Genomic DNA, 5226 nt, shown 5'->3' on the forward strand with positions numbered 1-5226 from the left:
GGAGAAGGGGACGACAGAGGACGAGATGGTGGGACAGTGTTCTCGAAGCTACCAGCATGAGTTTAACCAAACTGCGGGAGGCAGTGGAAGACAGGAGTGCCTGGCGTGCTCTGGTCCATGGGGTCATGAAGAGTCGGGCACGACTAAATGACTAAACAACAACATTGTGGGGTAGTCATCACAGCAAATGCTCTTAACTTTTTTCTTTCTTTTTTTAAGTCCTGGAAATTTTGGAGTCATCATGACATCTCATAGCAGAGAATCTCATAAATCAATTAAACTGCTACCAGTTCTACCAGTAAGGAGACAAAAATATTAATTTGGAGATCTAGGTTTTGCTACAGAGTATAGTTTTTTATTTATTGTGAGGCAACGCTCCAGGTTTTGAAATTCTAGGAAGGGAACATTGTGTATAGTGGCACTGTACATAAACATCCCCCTTGAGTGCATGCAATAGCCCAAGTGGGAGGAACAGCCGGTGACTTAGACATCCCAAGAAAAAGGTGCAAATATTAAATACGACAAACTTTTGGGTTCCCTCTTCCAAGAGACAAGATATGAGGTGCAATTTGAAAGGCCAGGCGGCAAAGCCTGATTGATGCCACACACAACTCTGGAATTCTGTTCCCAGGTTCTGGGGGTCTTCCAATGGCAGCCTCAGCATCATCAGCAAGGGCCTTGCTTAGCACATGGATCCACCGGGACACACTTTGAAGAGCATGAGCCGACGGCGACTGGGATGCACTGTGGCGGTGCGCAGACTGATTGACATGGATCGGGGCACTTTGTGGCGCATGGAGCCACCACCTGTGCACATGGTGGAGCACAGACAGAGGGTCCACACGGATCCACACATTTGGGGGCACATACGTTGCCACACTTGGGAGCGCATGGAGGAGCGCAGACAGGAGCACAGGGGTCTCCGCCAATCTTAGCGCATGGACCTGAGCATGGTGGGGAGCAGACGGTCACGGACTGGCCAGGGGACTGCTGGACGATGCTCGGGCCACAGGACGCTGAACACGGGCAGACGTCTCCACATTTCACAGAGCCCTTCTGTCCACAGATTGGGGGCGGGAGGCAGGGCTGCTTGCACTGCTGGAATGGGCAAGCCATCTTCGATGGGTCCTCAGGAAAGTCTGTGGCGAGAAAAGCAAGAGAGAACAGATTCATGCTCCAGGCTTCACCCCTCTGTTTTTTGGACATTGGGGGGACCTGGCCCTCAACCCCCAAAATTTTTGGAGCCCCGAAAGGACTTAGCCCCCAAGAGCTGGTGCCCCTGGTCTTTACATGTTCCTGTTACCTTCGGCTATGACAGAAGACACTCATCAGTGAAGAACTAAGATACATTTCAGGTCCTTTTCTCCTTTGCTTACCTCAATAAAATCTATTTCTATCTCCACCACCAAGGTCCACCAAGACTCAAATATGGACATATTTAAAGGATCCAAAGCTCCCTTTCTTCTCAGGAGTTTATATTTCACATTACAGTGGTACCTCAGGTTACATACGCTTCAGGTTACAGACTCTGCTAACCCAGAAATAGTGCTTCAGGTTGAGAACTTTGTTTCAGGATAAGAACAGAAATCGTGCTCCGGCGGCACGGCAGCAGCAGGAGGCCCCATTAGCTAAAAGTGGTGATTCAGGTTAAGAACAGTTTCAGGTTAAGTACAGACCTCCGAAACGAATTAAGTACTTAACCCGAGGTACCACTGTATTTTACTTTAGAAACTTGCATCCCACCTAATTTTTTAGAAAAAAACTCAGTGTGGTTCTCTAATCCAAACCACACCCATGATTAGAGGTATATCCCAATTTCCACCCAAAAGGATGATCAAACTATCTGTCTGTCTCTGACTGACTGTCTACCTATCTCATTGCAGACTTAACAGAATTACTATTTCCACTGCTTTGAGTTAATAATTCATATGTGTCATGTTGTTGATAAATGACAAGAAAAATAAAATGATTAGATAAGGAGAGACTTATAGTTGAGCAATTTTGGAGAAAGGTCACTCAGAACCCACCCATAAGAAACTGCTTGCACCAGCCCACCAACATCAGTCTTCCCTACACTGAATGACAGCAGCGTCCTGGGGTTTCAGACAAGCAGTCGTTCACAGCCCTACCTGGAGATGCTTCAGATTGAATGTGGGACCTAAAACCAGCTGCTCTACACCTAGAATAAGATCCCAGTCCTCATGGTTCTGAATAAAGGACTGATTTAAATGGGAACATTAAAAGATTCCTTATATATTAAGGTTACCAGATTTTTTTCAAAGAATCTGGAGACACTTTTTTTTTTGAAAAGAGAAAAAAAAGTTTTTTAAAAAAAGTTTTTGTTGTTTTTTTTTAAAAGAAGTAATATCTTCTCTTCTGTGGGCAGTTGGCCAGGTGGCTGGGTACTCTCACTCCTGGCTCAATTTGGGTTTCAGGGGGGTCAGCGGTTCCCCCAGTTGACATGCCAGTCATCCCCGGTTCCCCCTCGGCAGCGGCAGTGGAGCCAGCCTGGTAGCGCAATTGGCTCTGGCTGGCTTCAGGAGCTGCTTGCTGCCATGGCGCCCGCCATTTTGCCTCACCGGAAGTCCCCATATGATGTGTCTTGTGCCGTTGAACCAATCAAGCAACATTCATTCCCTACTAATAAATGTACAACGCTTAAAATATAAATCCGGGGACATTAAATGAAATCCGGGGACGGATTTTGTCCAGGGGCAGATTTGTAAATCCAGGGACTGTCCCCGGGAAACAGGGATGTCATAGAATCATAGAGTTGGAAGAGACCACAAGGGCCATCGAGTCCAACCCCCTGCCAAGGGCCATCGAGTCCAACCCCTGTCTGGTAACCATATTATATACCGGGTTTCCCCATTGGTCCATCTAGTTCACTCTTGTCCATCCCGATTGGCTCTCCAGAGTTTCAGAGAGAAGCCTGCCTGGAGAGGTCAGGGGTTGAACCTGAGAGCAATGCAAAGGATTGTGCCCTGCTATTCAGCTATGGCTCCTTCAAAGGACACAAGAAGTTTCCCAGCTGCACCTGACCAAAGGCTCATCTCATCCAGAATCCTGTTTTCCTTCCAGCAGCCAATCAGATTCCTCCAGGAAGGCCACAGGCAGGACATGAAGGCAAGAGCCCTTCCTCAGTGTACATAAGACTATCAGAGAAGCCCTGCTGTATCAGGCTGAAGGATCTAGCCCAGCCTCCTGTTCTTGCAGCAGCCAAATGCCCCCAAGAACCTAGAAATCTAGGTAGACTGCCTGTGGACCTGGAGGTTCCATACGAACATCAGACTACTCCTGCCGCTGAATCAGGCCCAAGAATCTAGCACTCTGTTCTCACAGCAGTCTGCCTGTAAGCCCACAAGCAAGCGGAACATGAGCACAACAGCACAAACGCTTCCTCCAAGCCACCTCACGCAGTCCATAAACCATGGGAGCAGGGGATACAAATCAACATCGTGTGCCGAGAGACTCACCTAAATGGATCGCCAACCAAAAGCCAAAGAGAGTCAGTTCAGGAGTAACAGCGAGCAAGCTGGTTTTATATGGTTTCGTTCAACTGGGTTCCGGAAATGATGCACCCCGAGGGGGTGAAGCATGCGTTCCTCCCACACAACTCCAGATTGCTTGTTTGGGTTGCTATTTACTCAGGGAAACCTCCCAATCTTAAGGGCTACCACATGACGACAAGCTTCCTTTTTTGTGAGAAGCGGGTGGAATTCCATGGAATGTTATGGGGCAATGGAAATACAGTTGGGCTGAGTTGCGGGAAACATGCTGGGAGGAGGAAGATGATGATGATGATGATGATGATGATGGTCCTGCCTTTCCCCCAAATTGGGACTCAAAATGGCTGACACAAAATGAAACAGCACAGATAAGATAACGAAGACGTACAAAAGATGGTTGATAAAAAGTAATTAAACTCTAATAGAACCTTTTTTAAAAAACCCAAATTCATTAAAACACAGATAACAAAAGCAGCACGGTACTATTAGAAGCCCTTTGATAAAAAGAAACTTGTTCCCAAAAGTTTGTTGGAATAAAACAGTCTTCTCCTGCCAGTGGAAGGACAACAAGGAAGGAACCAATCTGGCTTCTCTAGGGAGAGAGTTACAAAGTCTGGGAGCAGCCATTGAGAAGGCCTTCTTCTGCGTCCCCACCAAGTGGGTCTGTGGGATTGAGAGAAGGGCCTCCCCTGAAGATCTCAAAGCCCGGGAAGGTTTGTATGAGGGGATGTGGCCTACCAAATAGCAGGGACCTAAGTCGTATAAGAAGAATCCAATCTAAAGACAGTCTTCAGTCACATCATACTTTGAAACCACTAGGGTGGCACTTGAAACAGCAATGGCTTCCTCCCAAAGAATTCTGGGATGCTTGTGAAACATGGACCACTTATAAACGCCATCTCCAACTCCTCAAAAGATTCCATTAATGGTGTTTCCGAAAAAATTACACATCACTTGGGAAGACAGGCGAACTAAAGCCAGTGTACTGGAAGAAGCAAAGATCACCAGTGTTGAAGCAATGATTCTTCAGTATCAGCTTTGTTGGACTGCTCATGTTGTGCGGATGCCTGATGATCGTCTTCCAAAGCAACTACTCTATTCTGAACTTAAAAATGGAAAGCGAAATGCCGGTGGACAACAAAAGCTGTTTAAAGATGCTCTCAAGGCAAATCTTTAAAAATGTAGTATAAACACTGACAATTGGGAAACACTGGCCTGCGAGTGCTCCAGTTGGAGAACAGCCTTTACCAAAGGTGTCGTGGACTTTGAGGACACTCAAACTCAGGACGAAAGGGAGAAATGTGCTAAGAGGAAGGCATGCTTGGCAAACCCTCACCATGATCAACTCCCGCCCGGAAATCTATGTCCCCGCTGTGGAAGGACGTGTGGATCCAGAATTGGCCTCCACAGTCACTTACGGACTCACTGTTAAAACCGTGTTCATGGAAGGCAACCTTACTTGGTTATGAGTGATCACCAAAGAAGAAGAAGTTAAGGGTGTTGAGAGTTGTTAGGAGACCCTTATTTACCGCAGAAAACTACAATTCCCAGAGCTCCCTGTGAAGAGGGATTGGTTGTTTAACCACTCTGGGAATTGTAGCGTTTTGAAGAAACAGAACATAAGAAGAACTCTGCTGGGTCAGATCTAATCCAGCATACTGTTCTCACAATGGACAATCAGATTCTTCAGAAAGACCACAGGCAGGGCATGGAGGCA

The 5226-nt window shown here is 46.8% G+C and overlaps 1 long non-coding RNA gene across 1 annotated transcript; it reads right to left on the reverse strand.

Annotated features, from left to right (window-relative positions):
• Positions 1-319: 319 nt before the first annotated feature.
• On the reverse strand, positions 320-3724 carry LOC308465843. The gene is made up of 2 exons (XR_013980579.1): positions 3477-3724; positions 320-1139 (listed from the first exon to the last, which is right to left on the reverse strand). It is a non-coding gene; the product is annotated as an uncharacterized lncRNA (long non-coding RNA).
• Between the last annotated feature and the right edge of the window lie 1502 nt (positions 3725-5226).

This window comes from Podarcis pityusensis (genome assembly GCF_964106645.2).
Source record: "Podarcis pityusensis genome assembly, chromosome: 16".
NCBI classification, from domain to species: Eukaryota; Metazoa; Chordata; class Lepidosauria; order Squamata; family Lacertidae; genus Podarcis; species Podarcis pityusensis.